Genomic DNA, 25,464 nt, shown 5'->3' with positions numbered 1-25,464 from the left:
TGATTCTATAGCCTATGTTCTTTCTCAAACCCCAGGCTTCCTGGAATGCCACCCCCACCTCTCTACTTACCAAAATCCTGGGGTTCCTTCAGAGTCTGGCTCAATTTAACCTCTTCTACACAAAGGTGTTTCTTATCACCTCCAATCCAGTCATCAGTGCTTACTCAGAACCCCTACTACTCTTACTGTCTGAGTCCCTCCTGTAGCACTAAATCTTTTACTGCTTCATATTATTAGTTGCCTTATTCTTTTTCCCCCTTTTGTGCAGTCCCAGAGCCTCACACTATCTCTTGAACACGGTAGGCACTCAACTGTCTTATAGCTGAGTTGTTCTGTTCTGTGGTATTATTTCCTACAGGTAAAATTCTTTATCAAATACGATAATTTCAGTAACTGAATAAAGTAAGTCCAATAATAAGGTCACTTATGATCTCACAAACTAAGATGAGGGGTCAAAGCTAATTTGGTGACCCAAGCTCTTTCCATTTCTTGATTACACTACCGTCAGGACATTTGCTTCTTCCCTCGTGGAGGCAAGAGAGATATTGAAGTTGCAAGACCAAATGTAGACAATTTCTAGACTATAGGTGAGTATATTGCTCTTCTTTCTTATTTTATTAGAGAAGAAAACATTTTCCAGAAACTTCTCAGATTTCTCCTTGTGTCCCTTTGGCCAGGACTGAGTCATATGTCCATGTGCTAGCTGCAAGGGAGGCTGTGCAAGCAATAGCTAACATTTTCAGCCTCTACTGTGGGTGCTGGCTCTGCCAGCCAGGTAGAAAGGGAAGGAAAATGGTGTTCGTATAGGCAACTGATGCCGCTAGAGAAATATTAATGCAATGATAAGCTCTGTCCAAAGAAACTCCTACATGTCTGAGTAGATGAATTATCTTAAGAAAGGTCTGCTAATCAGGTTATAACAAATAATCCCATTACAACAGAGTGCTGCTTGCACTAGAAGTAGGCGAAAGAGAACTGGAAGCTCACCATTCTTTAGCCAATACATTGTAAATGAATTCCTTTTCCTCAGATCCTTAAATGTCATAATCTCTTCCACCACCATGACCATCACAAGGAAGGAAAGTCAAGGGGGAAAAACCCTGGTCCTTTGAAGTTTTCATACAGTTCTCCATACACATTAAAACAGGTTAAAAAAATTTCAAGAGATTTAAAGAACAAAATGGAGACCAAAGTATTTACAAGTCTTTGCCTCCTTTTATCCTACTCTTCTTTGCTTTTTCTAACAGGAGAGTCTGCCTTGTATCACCACCATCTCCACCACCACCACCAATATCTACTGCTAATTCTGGAATCAGCATAGGCATCCATTAATGGAGAACCACTTAAAAAACTCTAGTTCAAGGGAAAACAGCGCAGCCACTAAAAGAGATGGATCTGAATGGGCTACTATCGGAAGCTGTCCAAGCTAAGTTGTGAACGGAGAAAGACAGAGCTGTATCTATAGTACACACTCATTTGTGCTTTAAAACAGGGGCAGGGGTGCGGTTTATATAAATGTGATCCAAGTGTACTCTACTTGTATGTAAACGTCTAGAAGGATATCTTAGGAGCTGTGGATGGTAATTACCTCTGGGGAATAGGACTGGGAATCTAGGGACAAAATACTTTTTGTTTTATATTCTTTTCTTGGTACAGTTTGGGAGTTTTTAGCTTGTTATTTTCATTAAAAAAAAAAAAAAAGTCCCCAGTGCCTGCATCCTCAAAGGGGAGAGTAATATGTGAATACCTACAAAATGTCATTAGCACACTCAAGACACTTCCCTGTTTCCTCTTAGAACCTATGATTTTACTAATGACAAAATAACTGGCCTGAGTATTTAGTATAGTAAGCATTTTTATAACTCAAACTAATTTGATTTAGTTTATGCAGTTACTTTTAGAAAGACTCCTTACTGAAAAGAGAGCTTTTAAATCCAATTTCCCAAGGACGTAAAATCATGTCTTAAAAGGTAGTTCTAAAGAAAAAATCGTTTCTGGCTGGAATTGTCAAGTCACAAATATAAGTTTCCAAATGAAAGTCCCATAAAAAAAATAACGTATACTAATGTTACATCATTTTTCTCTAACTTTTCACAAAATATCAACTCTTCAAAAGACTGATGCTCCTGAAACACTTGTACTGAGAGCTCACTTCCTAATGCTCACAACTCCGAATCTATACTGTGTGGGCAATGGTGTTTCCCATACAGGGTCTTCACTGAGAACCCCGCTGGTGCAGAGAGCAGCAGTGCATGACAGGCATAAACAGAAGGCATCCCTCAGTATCGTGGGGGATGGTTCCAGGGGCCCCCGTGGATACCAAACTTCACGGATGCTCAAGTCCCGCATGGACGAATACAGTTGGCCCTCGGTATCTGGGAGTTTTACACCCGCGGATTTGGAGGACTGCCTGTACCTGTCATGGCAGCTGATGAGAGTCACAGAGTTCATCCAGTGACTGTTTGTATACAGCTCATGTGACCTCTAAGGACTAAATTGCTTTATTTGTGACTCTCAGATACTAAAGGTTGGTTCGCCCTTCAAAAATGGTTTCTGTAACAACAACAAAAAGCATGAAAGCTATCTCCGTAAGGTTGAAGCTGCTCAGGACCCAAAACAGAACTGGCAGATTTATTTTTAAACAAAGTAATGGAATCAGATTCCAAGATGTATTTGAAATGTTTACATTTACTGAATTCTTAAAACATTAAAAACTACTTGGCATTTGAACATAAACATGCTCTAGAGACCCAGAAATTCCACACCTAGAAACAAGTACCCACGTTAGGAAAGTGCATGAAAAATATTCACGGCAGGAACGTCCACAATGGAAAACAACCACAACAGTAACAACCACCCAGAAGTAACCCAAAGGTCTGCAACAGAATGGATACATACACACTGTGTGCATCTGTGCAATGGAATGAAATGAACCATGGCTTCAAGAATTAAGACGGATAAATCTGAAAAGAAGCAAGTCAAAGAAGAACACGTGCAGTATGAATTCCACTTTACAAAGGTCAAACACTGGCAAACTCTTGTTTAGGTACAAACACAAAGGTAGTAAAATGGTAGAGAAAAGGCAAGGGACTGTTTAACACAAACTTTGGGACAGCATCACCTCCTGGGTGAGGAGGCCTGTGATAGAGGGATATGAATCAGAGAGAAGGTCAGAGGGTCAAGTTCGATCTCTTATCCTGGGTTTTAGGTTCAGAGGTGTTTCATGTTTTTAAAAAAAGGGAATATCTTCTATGTGCAATATTTTCCAATTTTCAATCATTTAAAAGTAAAAACTATGGAACAAATTACACAGTTAAGTAAGCTGAATGTCCGTGTATGTAGGTTATGTGATGAATAACATTCTCTCTTAATTCTTATTGCTCTGTCTCCAGATCTACACTTAAATCTGGGCAAGAATGTTAAAATCTAAATTTGAGGCGCTACTTAATTGTGACCTGAATTCAAAGGTCCTCAGGCCACCCTCTGCAATAGGTCCTGACTTAGTCTCCCTGGGTCATTATCCTCACAGGTTCACACCCAGGAATGTGAAGGATGTAGTCAGGAAAGAGCCCCAAACTTCCCTCAGGATACAAGGTAACCTCCAGGCAAACTGCAAACAACCCAGGTTTGCACTTTAGGTCACCAGCTCCTCAGTCCCTGGAGGAGGGGGACCAAGAGGAGGAAGAGCCTGGGAGTGGAGGGGACTGGCCAGCATTGAGAGGAATTCTCCAGAAGAGACTGTCAACCAGTGGCTGGCAAACAGAGACCCATTCTGACAACCCTTTGGACAGCCTCGCACAGAAGGCACTAGAGTTGTTCCACAAGCTGTGCTCCAGCAGTCTGGGTGGCAACTTTCTCCTTTCATTCCACCTGAAACCATGCACGTCAGTCTCTGTCACCATTGCACTCACAATGCTGGGAGGCTATTAAGAGGCTCTGCTGTTAGAACAACTAGTTCTCCAACTTGTTTTTACAACAGAAATTTAATCTCCAAAATGCAAAGGATCAAATGATAAGCGGCAAACTCCTCCAACTTTCCATACACCTCATCCCACTGAGCTGTTTCAGTTTCTAAAGGCTGGGGAGTGTTATCAACAGTAAGCCCGCCCCCGTGACATACTAGACAAACCTTTGACACACTAGACAAACCTTTGACACACTACTAATAGGGGGAAAAAAATGACCTGAATAAATACGTTTGAATATTTTAAAGTCCAAGAAATGAAAGAACAATTAGATTTATTTTGTAGCAATATACTTATGTCTTCTACGACACAGATGCACGCGTGCACACACACACACACACACACACACACACACACACACAGCTGCAAGCTGAATACAGATTTCCCACGAGATCAAGCAGCTCCCACAGGCAGAGTTCAGGTGAAGTGGACCCTTCCCTACCCCACGGGGAGCCTTGCATCCAGCACCCAGGGGTGGCCGAGGACGGCGGTGGTGCCCTGACTCTTCAGATGCACACACGATGCTTCCCCTCTGCTGCTTCCTCTCCCAACCTGAAGCTCTGAGGCCACTGCCACACCACACAGTGTCACGCAGTCAGTTTTATGGAGTCTGAAGTTTCCAGGGAAGAATGGCCACTTGTCAAAAGACCAGATGTTAAAGTACAAAGTTAGATTCCAACGCAGTCCTGTTAGACCCAGGATTACTTTCAAACTGACAGGGAGGTAGGAGGAGGGCTGGCTCTTTTCCAGCCAGTAGCCGGCACACTCAGACCTAGGTTACTTGTTCATCTCTTAAATTACACAGGTTGGATTTACATTTTTAAAGGACCAAACGATAAGGCGTTTGGTGGTTCATTAGGAGTTGCGGCAGTTTACGCATCTGGAGACCCACTGACACATGAGGGAAGGATTGGGGCAAGCATAAAGACAACTATTAATAAAAGACCCCAAATAACTTGTGTGTCTTTCAAGGATCTCACAGGCTACAAATACACAAAGCTCTGCAGTATCTATTTACACAGTCTGGTTGAAACGGGAGAGTGGTGAAGAGACTTACCAAACGCCACACCACCCATCAGGGAGCCGACCGCGGTCAGCCACAAGCTCACCCTCCTGCCCGAGAGGCACTTGAGTCTGTGAGGCAGGCAGGCTGGATCTCTAACAGCTGCTTGCATATGACTCACCCTGGCCTTTGGAGATACTGCTCACGTATCTCTGGGTATTCCCGTGTTTGTCTCATAGAAACTCCACGCCCTGCACTGTAACCAATACCACTTACTGCCGGCAATAATACACTGTATTCAACTCACTGCTGACAAATGGGCTCTTTGTGCCGCCAGAAGAAAAGAGACACATTCTGTGTTTTGGTAGAAAGGCAGAGCAGCACCGAGTCCCATTATCACACAGCTCTGGGGGCGCGCGAGGCCCTTAGCGGAAGTTCAGTCTGGCACTCCCAGCTTACCGACTAGGAAGCAGGCTCAATTCAACTAACTCTGGTTGGGCAGAGCTGAGGCAAAGCAGTGAAGTGAGCACAGGAAACCGCAACGTGAACGAAGGCAGGGTGAGCAGCAAGTGGTTGGAGTGTGTTGGGAAGGGCAGTGAGTGGAGTCCAGAGACTCTTTCCTCTGTTGCTTCATTCATGAGGCAGATGCTCACTGGTGCCTTCGAGTGTCAGGCGCGGTGAGGCGTGCTGGAGTTGCAAAGCACCCCCCCACCTCACCCCAGCAAGTGGCAAGGGAAACAATGACAGTAACAGCCACTGATGAGTGTCATGGAAGGTGTACATGGTGCTACAAGACAGCACTTGGGAGGGGCAGCCAAGGGGGAGGCCGGAGGAGGAGGGCAGGGGAGGAGATAAGGCTGGTAAAGGGCAGGAAGAAAAAGACGTGTCAGTCAGAAGGTGCTTCAGGTAATGAGTTCTGAATCATTTATCCAGACAGCAGGTGAAGACTTGATGGCTACCACGCACAGCGGAGAAGGGAGCGGAGGTACTGGCTCAGCAGACGGGGAATCAGAGTTGGAGGGTTCCAGTTAAATCATGCTAAGGTGTTTAGATTTCATCTGAGAGGACAGGTGGCAGCTGCTAAAGAGATTAGGGTGATCAGATCTCTGCTTCAGGCAAGTCCTTCTCAGAAAGCAGGAGAGAAAAATGCATTTCAGTGGGGCAGAATGAAGCCTGCAAAAGGAATCTAAGGCAAGAGGCTGGGGAAGGGTTCGGGGTGGCAATGGGGAAGGAGAGGACAGCGTCTGAGATGTACGAAGGAGGCAGCATCAAAAGGACACGATACTAAGTGGATGAGGGTGAGTCACGGAAAACCCCAATTCTGTTTCATTCCTTCTGGAGGCCGATAAGATCATTCACGAGACAGGCAACTGAGGAGAGACAGGAGGAGGAAGAGATTTGGGGCATTGGAGGGTTCAGCATCAGACATAATAAATTTGAGGTTCCTGTGGGACGTGTAAGCACAGAGGTCCAGAGGGACCCTCAGAACTGGAGCCCAAAGGTGACAGTGCCTAGAGTCAGCCCACTCAGAGGATGTGCGTGCCTTCAGGGTCAGGCAGACCTGATTACTCCCCACTCTGCCACTCAGTAGCTGTCTGACCTCCAGCAAGTAAATTACCCTTTTGAGACCCTATTTTCATCACAGGAAATTTCTCCTTGAATTTAATGAGATCAGTAAAGGTCCCAATGTCAGGCCAGACACAAATATTTAATACTTTTCTCTTGCCATTTTGCAATCATATACTGTTTTGTACTGTAATAATTTGAGTCCTAACCTCTGTAACAAATTACAAGTCTTTGAATCCTTTTTGACCTTCCTTGTAAAGAAGACATCCTCGAATACCTGAACTGCTGCAAGTCATATGAATACTCCAGCCAGAATGGGTCCGGGGGACCGGAGGTTTCTTACCCCTGACGTAAAGATTTCAAAATGGTTCTGTGGTTTATGTGGTACTGATTTAATTCTGAGTTGTAGGGTGTGATGGGGGGCAAAAGGGCAATGGGAGTGTGGAAAAGAAGAAGATTTTTGTCAGTCTAATAAAGCCTTATCAAAGTAACAGAACTTTACTCCTTGAGTAAAACTATACTGTAATATTTAAGAGGAAGAGTGTCTACCGAAGTTAATATTTATATAGCCTCTATCCTCTGGCTCCGTTCAAGTAAAGGTCTTAAATTAAATGTTAAATAACAAATTCTAGCAAATGGATCGTGCCTTAACCCAACATTAAATCAACAGTACACTCTGTATATAAGAAATACACACTTTCTTTGCTAGGCTCATTTTGCTTTTTCTATTTATATAACTCGTACAATGGGCATTTAAAAGCTACAGTAAGATTTAAAAATCAGACTGACCACTAAGGCATATAGAATTCTACTCCATGTAGCCAAGCGTGTTCATTTTTCTCCTGGTTTTGCCTTCAGATTTGGGCTCTAGTTGGTCTTACCCATTTATATGGCTGCCTTCCTAGTCTGAAAACACCTTGGTCATTTGGATATTTTATTTCGTCTCCAACTTAATTGCTATACCACATTCACAGTCACCTCTTCCTTGCTTCCTGATCCTTCCCTGGTAAGCTTCATATATTCCCATTCTTTCATTCACAGCCTAGTTCAACACATTTACTTCATGTTCTGTCTCAGTCATCAATAGCTCCAAAAGACTCACACATTTCCAATATAAATTTACTTTACAATTGTCTCAATGCTCTCTAGTTGTTCAGCTCATTTCATTATTCTGATTAAATGTAGAGAAAGATTCAATTCAGAGCTATGGTCCCGGGACGTCTTTAACTCCCAGTGTCACTCAGGCATGACCAATTTCAGAGGGGACTTTGGTCCCTACGTGCTGAGGAAGAACACGTATCCTCTCCCCATCATGTCCAGCCCTAACCTGAGGTTCTTGCTGCTCTCAGATTTTCTGGACTCTGGATGGCTCCCTTTAAACTCACACAATACACCTGGCCATCCCTCGTTAGCCAATCTCTAAGATTTTGCCTCCTCACTGACATACAGACGCCCTCCAAGATACCCTCCAATTCTTCCCAGACTTGAACAGACTCAACAAATTTTCTGTTTGTCCTTAAGATCCTCTCCTATCTTGCTGCCACTAGGAGGCAAGATGAAGGCAGACGGAGTCAGCATCTACACTAAACCAGCACGTTCCCATGGCACCTGGCTCCTGACCTGCATTAAGCAGACACACACAGAGCTGAGTGGGAGACTACTGAGACGGAGTTCTTTCAATTTAAACAGTCTCTGAAATACACACCATACATACACACACACAACTACTACCCCATGACTCACATTAGAGGCGTTGTTTCAAATGAAGAGCAATTCATGACCATAATGCTTCACCCCAAACTGTCCCACGGCATCTATTAAAGGAGCAGGTCACATCCAGGAAGCAGTCTACCGTCACCTAGAGCGTGATTTCCTTACTATTCATGTTCTGCTCCAGGGGTTCCCTTACTTTCTCTTCTGAACCCCATTCAGGTTGTGACCCTATGACCCAAAGCTCCCTCTCTGCAAATTCAGGGTTAGCTACTTGCTTTGCCAAGCCATTCTTTATTCTCTTCTCACTCTGAACACCTTAGATGCCTTTGAAATTCTTCTCTTTGTCATGAAATATCTCATTTAATTCCTTTAACCAGAGGCTGTGTAGACTTAGGTTTTGAGTAAACCAGGAGAGTTAGCTGCCTACCTGCTACATCAGAATCAACTAGGGCAGGAAAGCCTTCAGAAAGTAAAAGATTTCCCCAGTAAACTGGTGCAACCCGTTGGAAGGACGTTTTGTTCCCATCTACCTTTATTTGAAAGACACATAGGTCAAACCCAACAATTTTGCTTTTAGAAGTTTATCCATATATGGTTACCAAAAAAAGATGTACAAAAATATTCAGTACAGTATTACACAGTAAAACAAACATAAGGGAAAAAAATCACCCTAGAAGGAACTTAAATTGAATATCAATAGGAGACTGGTTAAATAAATAATAGATATATAGGTTTTGTGCAGAGGACGTTTCTGTAAAGATAAGTAACAAACTTAACAGAGCTTATCTCTGGGGATAAGGATAAGAAGTTGGAAAGAGACCACTTTTCATCATGTGCCCTTTAGTACTATGGGACTTTTTCTTTTTTTCCTATGAACTTGCACTTTCTAAGTACAGCAAGTTAAAAAGAAAAGAGAGTGAATCAAATTTTAGCTTACATGGATGATCTACCAAACACTTCATTTAGTGATGTTATTTAATCTTTATTAAACAGAAAACAGAACAAATAAGGCACAGACAGAAACTCTACGAGGCAGATACACATTACGGTGTGCTTGCTCCAGAAGTCATCGTCACACTTTAGGAACCCTTGTCCTAGAGTCTCAGAAGATGATGCTTTTCCCCTTAAAATGCATGCTGTATGTGTTCTAAACTCTTCCACAATGTGTTCCAGACTCTTCCACAATCTAAGTGGCTCGATTCAATCCTCTCCCTTGTGCTAAACATGTGTGCTGACACTTAGACTTAGTTTTACTCTGGAAATTTGGGTGAGATTAGAAAAGCCCCACAACCTTTGTCAAAACCTGAAAAAGAAAAAAAAGAAAAAGAAAAAACACACCCTCAAAACCCTTCAAATTAAAAAAAAAAAAGAAACTCAATGCTCAAGCTTTGGACTTAGTGAGTCTTGGGGTCTGGGAGTCCAACCCTATGTTTTTAAACAAGCTCTCCAGGTCATTTCTATGTTGCTGGTATTTCTCATGCACACCCGAGGTAACTGCACCTGGCAAACACTCTGTCTTATCCAAAGGAAATCACACACCATAGAGCAGAAAATTCTATGAACAAAGGTGTTCACAAATGCATACTCCAAGACTTTAAAACAAGTAATTTTTCAAACACTGATATGGAGTTTGGAGCCAGTACTGGCTGTAAGCAGAACCCACCAGGCCCTTCCAGCTTCTGGCTCATCGGAGGTGGGGTGAGGGGCCTTATGTGGAAGAGCCATCTTTGGGGCTGGAAGGAAGCTGGCAAAGTGCAGACCGGTGTTTCTCAAGTTGTGGCTGCAATCACCTGATTGCACAGCCGCCTTTCTCCCTCCCAACCCCACCCCATTCTTAAGTCCAAATAAAGTGTGACAAGCACTGAGCTAGTTCGTACTTCCTGAACATCTGAGTGTAAGATCACCTGGGGCCCCTGCTCTCCTGGCCCCACCCCAGACCTAGTGAGTCAGAATCTCTAGTAGAGGTTCTGGATGTTAAACCAGTGATCCAGGTTATTCTCATAAACAGGGAAGTTTGGGAAACACCAATACATGTCAAACTCATTTTAAGATTAGGAAGCCAAGGCCCAAGCTATTAAGTAATTTTCCCAAAGATCTAACAGCTGACTAATAACAGCTGGGACACCAGAAACCTGGTGAGTTAATTCTTTCTTCTTATACCAGTATTACTTATGATTATGTTTATCATGAGTATCTGTGAAGTTTCTGATTCACCACAGTGAGGCCACAGGCAAGTGACTAAGTCTAAAGACAAAAGGCGTGTCACTATGGTCCACTGGTTTACACAGTAACTGACGCCGTGAGGCTGTCCAATGTCTGCCTACCTGCCCCTTGGGGCTCTTTCACTTTCAGTATCAGGATGAGGAGAAATCTGATAGAAAAGTAAGTGCAGCCCCACACATATACAACCAGGTGAGGAAGATTCAAAGTCCTCCGATCTCTATTTCTTGGTCAAATATGACAACCTTTAGCAAAAGAATGCTAATAATCACACACTTTCACTTATAGTAACAGCCTATATCTTGCTCTTGGGAAAGAGAAGAGGAGAGATCCTACAGAGATTCCACAACCTTGTCCTGAAACCAATATCTCTAAACCCATCAATAAGAAACACTGATGGGAAACGAAACCCTCAGCTTGGAAAGCACCCGGCAAGCTTGAATTCAGGGAGGATTCAATCAAGTTATAATTGCCTTTAATTGTCCCTCCCACATGGTCACACAATTTACAGCAGTAATCAGTTCCCCGAAGAATGCGCTCAATTTCTTTTCTACCTTTGAAATCAGAATCGTTTCCGGTTAGGTTCTTACCATCATTTTGCTTTGATTCAAAAAAGAAAAAAAAAAAAAAAGAAAAAAAAGAAAAAAGAAAAGAAAAAAGATATACCAAGATACAGAAAAGGATGAGTGAGTGAATAAAAGACAAACATGCAGACAGACTTTCTGGAAATAAGCACTGATCCCTCTAATGATAACCTAGTGGAGCCGATGCCAATTGGGGAAACCTTTCTGTTCCAGGGCACACAATCCAAAAAGCACATTCATCTGGTCAGACATTTTCCATACTCTGATTTTTATTTTTCTTGGCATGCTCCATTCTCCTCTAATAAAGTCACAACCCTTTGTTGCCATGGAACCCAACCAGACATGGAGCCTGTTACTATGACTTCCCTGCAGGTCTAAAAAAAGACCTAGTGACCAAAAGAACATCTCTTTCTTTAAAAAAAAATTTTTTTTCTAAGGCAAAGAGGCTCCAAAAAAGAATCAACCCTTTTATATCCATTAAAGTTTATGCTTTCATGCAGGCTACGTTGCTCTCCGGAGCCAAAGCTAGCCAATATTTCATAAAAATTTGTCAGCTGGGATGTTCCCAAGAAGACGGTTTATAAATAAGTTTAAAAAAAAAAAAGGGTGGAGGTAAAAATGTTCTTAGGATTTCTTCCTTTTCTTCTCCTTCCAGGCAAGCTTCCTAAAATTTGAGTAGCTGTTTAGCAAACATGCGTCAATCAGCAGCTACCAAATTGCAATATTCGTTTCCACCAATACTTAATTTTTGCCAAGAGCTCATGATTTCTCTGCAAAGAAAAGATAAGCTAAACAGTACAATCGACCCTGTGTTCTGTTATATCTGGAGCTGGACTAAACCTGTAGGAAAAAAAAGCCTGAGGATAACAGCAGAGCTACATAAGGAAAGAGAATTAACATCTGTTGAGTGCCTACCCGGAGCTGCTCACTTTTAGGTCATCACGAGAACCCAGGGACAGAGGCATTCCCCTTTCTCTGTCTTGCAGCTAAGGGACCAAGGCTCAGAAAGCTTCAACAGCTTACTCCATGCTGCCATGCTAGAATGCTGCCTGGCTCCCAAAGCCAAAGCTACTCATTCACTCAGCCAACGTTTATTTGTGGCCTCACAGGTGCTTTTGCATTTTGTTAGGTTTCTTGTTCTTTATGATAGAATTTGCAGCCTGTAAAGCCTGTCTGCAAAGAGGGCATGAAGTCTCTTTCTGGCACAAGGGGCGAGTTTGGGCTGTACCCACTTATAACCACCAACACATATGCACAGCAGCAGCTAACCCTTGCAAGAGTCATGACTAAATGCCCTGGCCATTTACCTAAGTTGACAGGGGCCACTCACCTACTGACCACATCCCTCAAAAGGCTGGCCGCTGACAAGGCCATCCAATGCTGGACTCTGGAGCATGGGAAGGACCAGGAAGCTCTATGTACCTGTTCTCATGCAATTTCAGCAACAAAGTAAAAGCCAAGCCATGCAAAAGCATGGCAATTATTCTATCTAACCTTGGTTTTGGATAGCTAGTTTCAAGAAATGACTAGTAAGAAGGAATGTGGCAAAGAATGGAAATTAATTTTGAAATTACATTATTAATCATACCAGCCTTTCAGCTAAAGATATGTTTCCTCATATGACGAATATAACAACTTTCCTTAAAAGAAATTTCAAAAATCAACACAAACCTACAATGAGATACCACTTCACACCAACTGAGACAACTACCAAAAGACATCCAGTAACAAGTGTTAGCAGAGTTATGGAGAAATAAGAACCCTCATCAATTGCTGGTGGGAACATAAAACAGTGTAACTGCTATGGGAGAGACTCTGGCAGGTCCTCCAAAGGTGAAACATAGAATTACTGTATGATCCAGCAATTCTGTCCTCAGGTACATACCCAAGAGAAATGAAAACATACGCCCACAAAAAAATAAATAAATAAAAATAAAAAACAAACCTGTACACAAATGTTTATGGCAGCATTAATCGTAATAGCCAAAAAATGAAAACAACCCAAATGCCCATCAACTGATGAGTGGATAAATAAAATGTGGTATACCCAGGCAATGGAATGTTACTTGGCCATAAGAAGACATGATGCACTGACACACGCTACAGCATGGATGAACCTTGACAACATGCCGACTGAAAGAAGCCAGACACAAAGACCACATTATGTCTGATTTCATTTACAGAAAGTGTCCAGAACAGGCAAGTCCATAGAGATAAAAAGTAAACGAGCAGTTGCCTTGTCTGGGGAGTTCTGGGAGGGGGGAAACAGAAAGCGATTGCTCCTGGGTACAGAGTTTCTTTTGGGGGTGATGAAAATGTTCTAAAATTGATTGTGGTGGAGATTGCACAACTCTGAGTATACAAAAATCATTAAATTGTACATTTTAAAATGGGTGAATTGCATGGTATGTGAATTATATCTCAACCAAGCTGTTACTTAAAAAAAACAAACACAACTCACTTTTCAGTTTTCAGTTGTCCTACTGAATAAAAAATAACCCAGCTGACGAAATCACCTGATCTTGAACGCATTACCTTGTCTCTGGGGTCTCCGTGTTTTTTTAAGGAAACAGGCTCACGCCTGAACCAGATGCTCTCTTTCGGCGTCCCAAGCAAAGGAATCTTTGACTTTTTACTTGAGAGGAAAAGCCACTTGGATGAAACCTCTCAGGAAGTGTGCCAACAGGGTAGTCAGACCCCGTCTGCCTGCCGGGCCAGGATCCACCCCGCTCTCACTAAACTTCTTTAGGTCCCCTCCTTTCTTCCCTTCACCCCAGCTGCCATGCCTCAGCTGATTCCCGAACATCTGCTGGGTGCAAGGTTCAATGCCAGACAGTTGTCATTACCTCTAGTTCTCAGTCCACAATCCACCAGGGAGAGAGGGACGCTTCCACTCTCCTGGTGCAGAACAGACTCGGGAAGACTACGCAAGGGGGTCAGGGTTGCACAGCTACGCGGTGGCAGACATGAGATTTGAACTCAGAACCAAAATCTGCTTCTTATTCCTACATCTGAGTTTTTCAAACTGGGTACATAGACATATTCTTGGGGATCCATGAGTTTGCTACAACTTAAAAGAACGTGTTTATTTTGATGAAAAAGAGTATTAATATAATTTGGAGGATTATAGTAGAGAGGTAATCATCTGCTGACCAAGTCCCTGGAAACCCTGGGGTCTCAAGGCCTTTGTATTTGTACTCATTCTGGAGCCAGGTAGCAGTACCTCTTTAGTTGTCGTCAGTCAACAGGAAAGTGTTGGTCAACTGCAGTGGCTTTCCAGGGCTGCCATAATAAAGTACCACAAACTGGGTGGCTTAAAATAATGGAAATATATTGTCTCATGGTTCTGGAGGCCTGAAATCAAGGTGTCGGCAAGGCTACACTCCTTCTGAAGGTGCTAGGGGAAGGAACCAGTCCACGCCTCTCTCCTGGCTTCCAGCAGCCTCGGCATTCCTTGACTTGTAGTTTGATTGCACTAATCCTCTGCCTTCACATCATCTTTCCTCTGTGCGTGTCTGTCTCCAAACTCCCTCGTTTTATAAGGACACCAGTCATACTGGATTAGGAATCACCCTAATGTGCATGGACAAAGAATGTCACCTGCCATATCAATAAACAAAGGATATTGCAGCCATCAAGCCATCAGCCACTGCAGCCGCCCCTACTGTGCACCCTGGGGGACCCAGGATGGAGAAAAGCAGCACACTGGCCCTAGATGGTTAAGGTGCATATCAAAGGAGAGATTTCAGTGAGCCCAGACTCTTCCATCTTCCCAAACATAGAAAAGTGCTAAATTCGTTAACTTGAGTTGCCTGGTTTCCTTTAATTAAGAGTAACTTTTTAAAAAAATTGTATTTTATTTATTTATTTATTTATCTATTTATTTATTTATTTATTGAAGTATAGTTGATTTACAATGTTGCAGTAATTTCAGGTGTCTAGCAAAGTGATTCAATTATATATGTATATAAATATATATTCTTTTTCAGATTCTTTTCTTTTATAGGTTATTACAAGATATTAAACATAGTTCCCCATGCTATACAGTAGCTCCTTGCTGGTTATCTATTTTTTATGTAGTGGTGTGTATATGTTAATCCCCAGCTCTTAATTTACTCTCCCCAACCTCCGCTTTCCCCTTTGGCAATCATAAGTTTCTTTTCTATGTCTGTGAATCTATTTCTATTTTGTAAATAAGTTCATTTGTATCATTTTTTTAGATTCCACATATAAGTGATATCATATGATGTCTTTCTCTGACTTACTTCACTTAGTATGGTAATCTCTAGGTCCATCCATGTTGCTGCAAATGGCATTATTTCATTTCTCTTTATGGCTGAGTAATGTCCCACTGTGACCCCTTTATTCATTTATCTGTGGATAGACATTTAGGTTGCTTCCATGTCTTGGCTACTGATGTTCTGACTACCTGGTTTTTGTTGCAGAAACTCCTATATATCCTGGCTCCTCCCTTACCTCTTTGTAGCAGTCCCTTAGAGCTATCTGAGGGTTGAGTCCTTAGAAAGTCTGCTGAATAAAACATAATTCTCAACTTTTAGATCATGCATTTCTTTTTTTTTTTTAGTTGACACATGACTACCTCTGTTAAGACCTTATTTCCAAGTAAGGTCATATTCTGAGATACTAGGGGTTAGACTTTTTAAAGAAATGCTCCCTTGTGTCTCCTCTGCTCTCATACTACAATCACACTTCTGGTCACCAAGTGTGTGTGTGTCAGGTGTGGGTCAGGGGGAGGTTCCCTACACCGAACAGTTCTTCCAAACCAGCAGTGTACTTCATATCAACTCCTTCTGACACTATCTACCTGGAGATGGCATCAGATCCCACAGGTTAAGGGCTCAGTCCCCAAGACTGTCTTATTCCTGCAACTTTAGACACCAGTCTCCAGTCCACATTGTTACCTATGCTTCTGACTGACTGACTAGAAACTGGAGACTCCCACACCCGCTCCTCAGGTTGATTAACTTGCTAGAGAGGCTCACAGAATTCAGGAAAACATTTACGTCCTAGAACACTAGTTTATCATAAAAGGATATAAGATGGAAGGAATGCATTGGCAAGGTATGTGGAGAGGACAGGATACTCCATGCCCTCTCTGGACGCAATTCTCCCAGCCCCTCCACCAACCAGCGGTGGGGGTGGGGGGCTCTCTGAATCCCACCCTATTGGTTTTTATGGAGACTTCATTACGAATGCATAACAGATTAAATCATTGGTCACGGGTGATTAATTCAAACTCCAGCCCCTCTTTCCTCCCCAGAAGCGGGACTCAAAGTTCCCCTGGCAACCAGCCCACCCCCATCTTTAGGGACTTTCCAGAAGTCATCTCGGTAACATAAATTCAGGTGTAGCTGAAAGAGGTTTGTTATATGAATAACAAATGACACCAACTTCACCTTTATCAATAGTATCACTTAGGAAATTCCTAAGGTTTTAGGAGCTTTGTGCCAGCAATGGGGACCGAGACCAAATACATGTATTTCTCATTGTAAATCACAACTATCATAGACTTCAACAAATCTTTTTCAGGGGACACAGTTCAACCTATTAACACTGACTTTAAGTATAAATGATGCCTAAGTCCTAGATAACTGTCAAATGGTCTTACAGAGAAGAAAGGCGTCAGAATTTTTCTGACAGAAAAGTTACGGTAGGATTGAGCCTTTCCATATCACGCAGTAGGTAACAGAAGCACTGAAACTCAAAAAAACACCCTGCCCTGAAGTTTGAAGTTACTACTATACCAACATTGTGATGAGTGATTTAGAGCATCTGTATGTTAAGTTAATGTTAATATAAGTTGTTACTACCTTTGTATTTTGTGTGGATTTGTTTGAAAAATTTCATAACAAAATGTTGGTGGAAAAATTCCTCAGTCTTGATGAAATCTGCTAACAAAACCTTTATTCTTAAAGAACACCTAAGTAAAAACACCAATTAGCATCTTCAACAGGCATTTCTCTACACGCCACAAGTGGGGAGAAAATAAATTTTAAAATATGGAAATAAAAGTACACGTCTTCCTTAATAAGGCTTACTTGAAGAAGAAACATAGCCAAGGCCTTAACTAATTACTGGACATCCTCAAACACTGAACTCTGAAACAAAAAAGGCCTGTCTGTTGGAACGTGTGAACTCAAATAGCACCCGAACATCCATGCATAAGATTCTTCATTCATTCTTTCCTTCCATTCTTGCTTCCTTCCATTTCTCTACCCATCCAAACATTAATTTTGCATTATGTGTGAAGCCCTGGAGATGCAATCCCTGTCTGCTTTCTCGGGGTGACAGAGACAAGCAAACCACACGTGAGAACACGAAGGGTCACAACAGACTTGGGTAGAGGGCGGGTGGGGAGCACCCATGCTGGGGGTGAGGTGAGAAAGGGAACCAGGAAACCCTTCAGTTGAGTATCTCACAAAAGCTTTCAACATCCTTATAAGGAAAGAATTATACTTAATTTTTACATGAGGAAGCAGATGCTCTGATGGGTTGAGCAAACTGCCTAAGAAGATTAGTTCACACAGCTTAAGTGGCAGAATCAGGTTTACGAACCAGGCCCGGGCCCCTCAGAGCTCTAGCACACACACTAAACGAGGGCTGGAAAACAGCCTGAACTCTTCCTATCACCTCCACTGCCAGCGTCCTAGTCCAAGCCACCCTCACCAAGCCCCACCAGTCTCCCCACACCAGCCCACACCCACCGGCAATCTGTTTTGAATCCAGCAGCCAAGGTGACCCTTGTTAAGTATGCACTGGACCATAAACAGGCCTGTCCACTGCCTCTGCGCATGCTTAGCATGTATGAGGTCCTGGGTTCAATCCCCAGTACCCTTATTAAAAAAAAAAAAGAAAAAGGCCCAAGCACAAAAAGATCACACAAGGTCAAACAGCATTCAAAGGAAGGGAGAGGGAGAAGCCTGTGCCACAGAATGTATATCTGTCAAACTCCAAACTCATCCTCAGTCAAATCCCTTGTAAAAATCCTGGCCATGTGGATTAAACTGGGGTGGGGGTGAAGGTGGGGGATGGAACTGGGGGTGACATTATAATGGGAAAGCCATAAGCACCTGATTTCATAAAATTCTAAGGCAAGTAAAAGGTGCCTTTCATCTCTGAAATTCTAGAAAGGAAGCAAAATCACTACAAGATCATTTCCAAAAAGCAAACAAAACCTCATTGAGAGATGGTACTATAATTTCTTGAGCATGATGCGTCAGTCTGTTTTTGTAGTTAGAAAAGAGGTGCCTCGTTGGAGTTACAAGGGAAGTGTTCCACTATAAAAACCTGCTGGTTGCCATGACAATTAACATCTCTGTTCCTCCCTTTTTTGCAGCATCCTTCTTATATCTGAGTTAAATCAAGGGACCTATCTGTGATGCTCAGGGTTTAGTATTTGCTTTGCATGAGGATATAAAAATCTATACACACATATATAGGCATATACAAACACACCATCAAAGAGGTAAGCAGAGGTGAACCAAAACCTCAAAAATCAGTACCATCTGTCCTCCTCTGCCAACGATGTCCTACAAACACCTAGCAGGAAACACCCCTGCAGGAGGGTCTAAGTATGAAGGCAGGTGGGCCAGGGAGCCTGAACAGCAGACACCTACTCCTTCCTGTCAAGAGCCTCGCAGGGTGGGCTCTGGGCCAGTTCTTTCCAGAAGGGCCCACGTGAGGCCAGGGCTCCCTGGAGCACTGTCATTTTCCGTCTGCAAGTCTGTCCTCTTAAGCCCGAGCTCCTCCAGGTCTGTCCGGTCTCAGGGCCCAGCACAGCGCTGGGCACACAATGAAGCACTGAGGACAATGAAGGCAGCTCTGGGATAAGGCAGCCTTTCCTTATATTTTCTACTGAGCTCTCAAGTTAGAACCTCACCTGCTTCAAATCGTCCCTGCCTGAGAAGAAAGCCTGGGAATTCTAAACCCATGTTCAAGGGTGTGCAGCTTGGGACCCGCCGTGTAGCACTGCTGCTGGTTTCCATCACCGTGGTTATGAGTCTTGACCCCTGACCCTTCCCTAGACCCAGGGCAAAACAAAAAGTAAATGAGAAAGTTATAGCATTGCTTTGATTTATCTTCTCCTTTTCAGGACAAAGGCTTCTCATCATTTAATTGTAAAACATACTTGTTTTAGAAAAGCCATGAAAAATACCAAAAAGGTAATGGAAGAAAAATAAAGCACCCACCGTTCCACTGACCCAGAGGTAAGGAGCGTCTACATTTAGGTTTCTGCATTGCCATCCTTCCAGCTGTCGATGCAGCTCTGCCTAGTGGTTAGGGGCAGGCTTGGGAATGCAGACTAACCTGGGTTCAGGGCCTCGAGAGCCTTTCCACTTCTTACTGCTGTGATCGTGCATGAGTCATTTACCCGTTTGAGCCTCAGTTTTTCATCCATGAAATGAGGACAACGGTACCTACATTTTGGTACTGCTGTAAAAATTGTTGTGAACCAGGCAATGCCCGTGCCACAGTGCTGGCAGAACTCACTTTTGCTACCTTTATTAATGTTCCATATTAACAAAAATGTATCTTCTGTGCATATATTCTGTAAACTTTTTTAATCAACATAAAAGCATGAGCTTTTGACATGACAATGAATACACATCTATACATTGATGGCTTTAATTCCAAAACAAGAGCTCACATTAAACCAGTGGTTCTTCATCTTTTTAAAAGGTCACCTGCCACCACTGAGAATCATTCAAAAAAAAAAAAAAAGCAGCAGCAGCTTTGGAACATCTCCCCTAGAAATACGTACAAAAGACAAAACCCACAGCACACAGCACCTAGGTTAAGACACGAAACACTGGCCCTAATTTCATGTGCTATATATATAATGATACTTAATCTGTAAAATTTTATATTCTGAAGTAACAAAACATTTAAGAAATAACAGACTTACAAATTAGTGTACTTATGACTGTGGAAACTGATGCTCTAAACTTTTCATAATGCATGAGAAAAACTGAGATAAACTCAGTCACATGTCACACTTTAGTACTCTTACAGATCTGATAGTGCTTATCATAAAATCACAAAAGAAATCACAACTACTTTGTTAGTAAATAATTCTCTAAAATAATTGCTCCTTATTTATTTACACAGTAGCCCAAAATAAGCCTGGGTGTTTTTCTAAGGCAGCTAGCTTATTAAACTCTCAGGGGATTTTAATTTTCTTAAGTTTATGCTTGCCTCAGTTGTTATGATACATGCACCAACATGAAGGAATCTCAGAAGCATTATGCTAAGTGAAAGAAGTCACACTCAGAAAGGCTCCGTACTGTATGATCCCATTTCTACTGCATTCTGGAAAAGGTAAAACCACAAGGACAGAAGTGGGGTCAATGGCTGCCAGGGACTGAGGACAGCAGAGAGAAGACTGACTACAAAAGGGCAAGAGAGACTGTTTGAGGGTAATGGAAATAGTCTGTATCTTAATCGGGTGACAGTTACAAGGCTGTATGTATTTGTCATAACTCAGAACATGTACTCTTAAAAAGGGGAAGTTTTACTATATGTAAATTATATCTCAATAAATAAAATATCTCAATAAATAAAATATTGAGATGTGAGTAGAGATGCTTAAATGCTTAAATAAATGCTTAAAACTGCCTACTAGCAAATTCAAAATAACTTTGTATTTGCTTTCAGGCAAAATTAAAATGCACACAAACTTTAAACAAATACTATTTAACACCTACCCCAAATCTAACAATATTATAGAAATCCTCTATGACAGATATTAAAACATAGCTTTAAAAAAAAAATCACTCCCATAAGTACAGTTACTTGACAAAGCTACTTAAGGACAAGATGGTAAAGTTGAAGACACTTTTCCCTCTGCTTCAGGAATGTAACTTCTAAGTATCTTTCCAAGAGAAACCCTCCACCACCCTCTCTGATCTTCTCAGAATCAACTTGCCTGTTCACCATGAAGAGAATGGCTATAAACACACTCTGATTTAAGCATGTACTGAAATAATGCACAACCGTGAAAACAGAAATGAAGGCAGATAAATTTTAAAACACCATGTTTGGAAAAACAGCAAGTTACAAAAGGGATGCCATGTATATAAATATTTAATACAGAAGACAACAGTGTAAGTCACTTATGGAATCTTGCAACATACAAAAACCTACAAAGGAATGAAACACAACCACTTGAGGTTACGGAGATCTCTGAGGAAGCAGGAAGGGAGAAGGCAGCCAGATACTGCATCTGGGAGCATAAAGGTCACCTGTTCTTAAAAACAAGTGACAGAAATCTGATGAAAACATGGCAAAACGTTACCAGCTGTTAAATCTAGGAGGTAGGTATAGGAATAGCACACTTTTTTTTTATTATTCCTTTTATTCTGAATTTTTAAATTGAAGTACAATTGCTGTACTATGTTATCTAAGTTTCAGGTGTACAATATAGTGATTCACAATTTTTAAAGGCTATATTCCATTTATAGTTATTATAAAATATTAGCTATATTCCCCGTGTTGTACGCCATATCCTTGGAGCTTACTTTATACCTAATAGTTTGTACCCCTTACTCCCCTACCCCTTTATTATCCCTGCCCTTGCCCCCTCCCCTCCGGTAACCACTAGTTTGTTCTCCATATCTCCAAGTCTGCTTCTTTTTTGTTATATTCACTAGTTCGTTGTATTTTTTAGATTCCACATATAAGTGATATCATACAGTACTGTCTTTCTCAGACTTATTTCACTGAGCATACTACTACTTTTCCGAGTATCACATTTTAAAAAATGTTTTTCCCATGTCTGAAGCATTTAGTAATTAAAAATAGATTTGTTGACTAACCAGAACTAGTTGGTTAATGATTTGATACAGGCTTTCCTCATGCTCAGAATATTCTTCCCTCTGTGAATCTGGTTTACTTTTAAAATATAGTATAAGTTGCTGTTTCTGATAGGTCATTTCATTACCTTATAATTCTGGAATCTGATGTCACTGCATTTACTTCCACAGAACATTAACTTCAACCATAAATTAAATTCGACAACTGAGGCAAGCACACACTTAAGAAAATTAAAATCCCCTGAGAGTTTAATAAGCTAGCTGCCCTAGAAAAACACCCAGGCTTATTTTGGGCTGTTGTGTAAATAAATAAGGAGGAATTATTTTAAAGAACTATTTACTAACGAAGTAGCTGTGATTTTTTAAATGTCCAAAGTATCAGAAAACATAACATAATCTTTGTATACAGATTTAATGTATACATATCTAACAGTATACATATTATTCTTATTTCATACTCTTACCTGTTACCATTAAAATTACGGCAAATGTGCAACAAATCATTTAAAAAATGAAGGTTGAGAAAGCATCAACATTTAATTTAAAGGAACACACAAATACAAGATTATGTCATTCATCTCTTATTTGCCCAAATAAATAAAGGCCTCAAAAAATATTTGTTGGAATAGTGGGCTCAGTCCCCAAAACCATCCTTAAAAAGCACGAGCTCTCTTTTTAATTCTTCCTTTAAAAATAAGAACTTAATTTGAGCTCTGAGTACTTAAAACACTTTCTTGCTGTTAGAGAATCTTAAACAGCCAGAGTGTTAGTGAAATTTCTCCATAGAACTTAACATGCTCCCATTTATCCAAAAATAGGAACATTTCTGGGTACTAGAAACAGAAAAATGATTTAGTATAAATAAATGCCCTCAGGGGTCACCGGGTGGTAATAGGACATCAATGCACTGAATGAAAGAAGACTCTCTAATTTTGGTGCCCACTTTCCCAACAGATGGCAATTCAGTGAGTACTGCTAAACTGCTCAGCGCATGAGGTAAACTTTGGCTTTATACAACAAGTATTACTTGATAATCAGCTTGAGTCAGCAGGTTCTGACAAGCACAGTGCCTTTCTCAAATGAGAGTACATGCAATAAAAGCATATTCATTCCACTATTAACACGCTCTGGGGTCAGGTTATAAAATGTTAAGTGTTAGTTTCTGGGCACAACCAACAGTTTTAACCTCCCTCTGTGTCAGACACAGAGATGAAAAGGCACATGGACCTCTCAATAATTAACATAGGTGCATATAACAACCCCTAAATATCTAGTGATATTTAGCAAGCCACAGGGTTCTTAAAAATAGGGATAATTAAGCCAGATACAGCAGCAGTGTATCACCTACAATCATGAAATCTTGTTGTATTTATTATTTTAACATGAGTCATAAATCCACTTAAATTTCCTGGTACCAAGGACAGCACAAGGATGCTAAATACGTTTACTGAGAGGAGCACAAGCTTGAAAGTCATCTGCTGGAAGCTGTTCCTGCTCTTTCACCTCCCTCGCTAGGACAGGACAGTGGGCCACCAGTGATTAAGGCAGCATAGAGGGTTCAGGAAGCAACAACACACAGTCTTTTCACTGTACCAGCTTTTGCAAACATGCGGAAAGGACACAATTCTACATTAAATAGAACTTGTTGAGGTAACATCTAATTCAGGAGAATTGAAAGCAAATGTTTAAAAAAACAACAAACTTTACTATCTCTTCTCCTTTATTTTTTGATCTTTCCTTACTGTAAATGATACCAGAATCATGCCTGTTGAAAGTTTCCAAATGTATGAACTAGAGTTCTCAAAATGCTATGTCGAATCCTGGCCTGAGGGCGAGGTGGGGTATCAATCCAGAATAAATGAGCCAAAATTATAATCTTTGACTCAACAGTTTTAAAACCAGAGAAAGAAATCTATAAAAATGAAACCATGCATAGGGACAGCACTGTACTTTTAAAGAGAGGTAATTATGCAAAAAATGGTGCAGGAGTAACTATGTCATTTATGTGCAGACATCTTAAAGAGAATCAAATTCTAACCGGAGCAAAGATGAAAATATTTAAAAATAAAAATCATAAAATGTATTTTAAAAAACATGGTGTTTGGTTTTTTGGTTTTTTTTTTAAAGAATCAAAGTCCTGAAAGGTCACTCTAAGAATGACACAAACCTGTGAGCCCTAAATTTTAAAATTTTCTTCATGGCAAAGTCTGGTTAGTATATATTCAGTGTTTTCTATATGCTAGCTCTATACACACACAACATATCATTAAGTCAGTGTGGGAAACAGAAGTCTAACGCAGCCCCAAGATTCCTACTCACCAGTGCATACACCCTGTATGATAACTTCCCCCTGTGTGTGAGCAAGACTTGTATGATGAAATTTCACTCCCATCATTAGGTTACATTATATGGCAAGGAGGAAAAAATTTTGCAAATGTAATTAAGATCCCTAATCTGTTGACTTTAGTTCATCAAATAGTGTTATACCTGGGTGGGCCTGGCCTATCAGGTGAGCCCTTGTCTAGAGATAATGCAATAGAGATACTCTCCTGTTGGCCTTCAAAAAACAAACTATCATGTTGTGGAGAGGGCCACATGGTGGGGAACAGTGGGCAGCCTCTCGGGGCTGAGCACGTCAGTCCTACAGCCGCAGGGAACTTAAGTCAGTAAACAACCAGTGAGTTTGGAAAAGGATTCCAAGCCTCAGACAAGACTGTAGTCCTAGCTTACACTGTGATCTCATGCTGCTGAAATTCTGAGCAGAGAATGTAGGTAAGCTGGGCCTGGAACCCTTGGCTCATGGAAACTGTGAGATGATACACAGGTGTTGTTATAAGTGGCTAGATTTGTGCTAATTTGTTACATGACAGTAGAAAGTTAATAGGAATGACAAACTGGAAAAAAAAAAACCATTTAATAAGTAAAAAACTTCTACAAACCAATTTAAGAGACTAATAACCCAATAGATAAATGGCCAGAATATATATAACAGGTAGTTCACAATACAGACTAATGTTTTTTTAAAATTGTGGAAATATGATCAACATATTGTACTGTAGCTACATAAGATGTAACCATTCAGAGAATCTTGAGTCAAGGGTACGTGCACATCTCTGTACTACTTTTTACAACTTCCTGTGGCTCTGTAATTATTTCAAAATAAAATTTTTTGAAAATACAATCAACTTCATCCAAGTCAGGAAAAAAATAAATCAAAATGAGCTACCAGTTTTCCCATACCAGAATGGCAAGAATCAAAAAGCTTTATAATATACTTGTGTCAGAAAGATGTGATTTGAGGTCTGTTCAGACATTGATGGTTATATAAACTGTATCAGTTTCACTCACTGCTGCACCCTCAGCTCCTAGTGTTTGACACAGGTACGGTGTTCAATTTCACAATATCATAATTTAAAATGCACACACCCTCTGATGAGCAATTCCAATTTTAAGAATTTAGACTATTAACATAGTCGTCACATGTGTGAAAAGCAGCAGGCCCAAGGGTAGTCAGTGAGGTGCCTAAATAACCAAAGATTGGAAGCAATATGTATATCCTTTAATAAGAAAATGGTTAAATA

General features: G+C 41.1%; 1 protein-coding gene across 5 annotated transcripts in view; it reads right to left on the bottom strand.

Moving 5' to 3' along the window:
- The window catches only part of TMCC3 (transmembrane and coiled-coil domain family 3), a 235,154-nt gene that overhangs the window by 33,287 nt on the left and 176,403 nt on the right, over positions 1 to 25,464 (bottom strand). Inside the window, exon 1 of one of the 5 annotated variants that reach the window (XM_014555210.2) lies at positions 5,023 to 5,161. The exons of the other annotated variants lie outside the window; for them this stretch is intronic. The gene's annotated coding sequence lies outside the window, so the exon portion shown is untranslated. Of the gene's footprint in view, positions 1 to 5,022; positions 5,162 to 25,464 lie in introns of those variants that run through there. 5 annotated transcript variants of the gene reach the window in all.

Source organism: Camelus ferus, chromosome 12 (assembly GCF_009834535.1).
Source record: "Camelus ferus isolate YT-003-E chromosome 12, BCGSAC_Cfer_1.0, whole genome shotgun sequence".
Lineage (NCBI taxonomy): Eukaryota > Metazoa > Chordata > Mammalia > Artiodactyla > Camelidae > Camelus > Camelus ferus.
The sequence above is the reverse complement of the archived record's forward strand: the minus strand, read 5'-3'. Positions and strand labels throughout refer to the sequence as shown.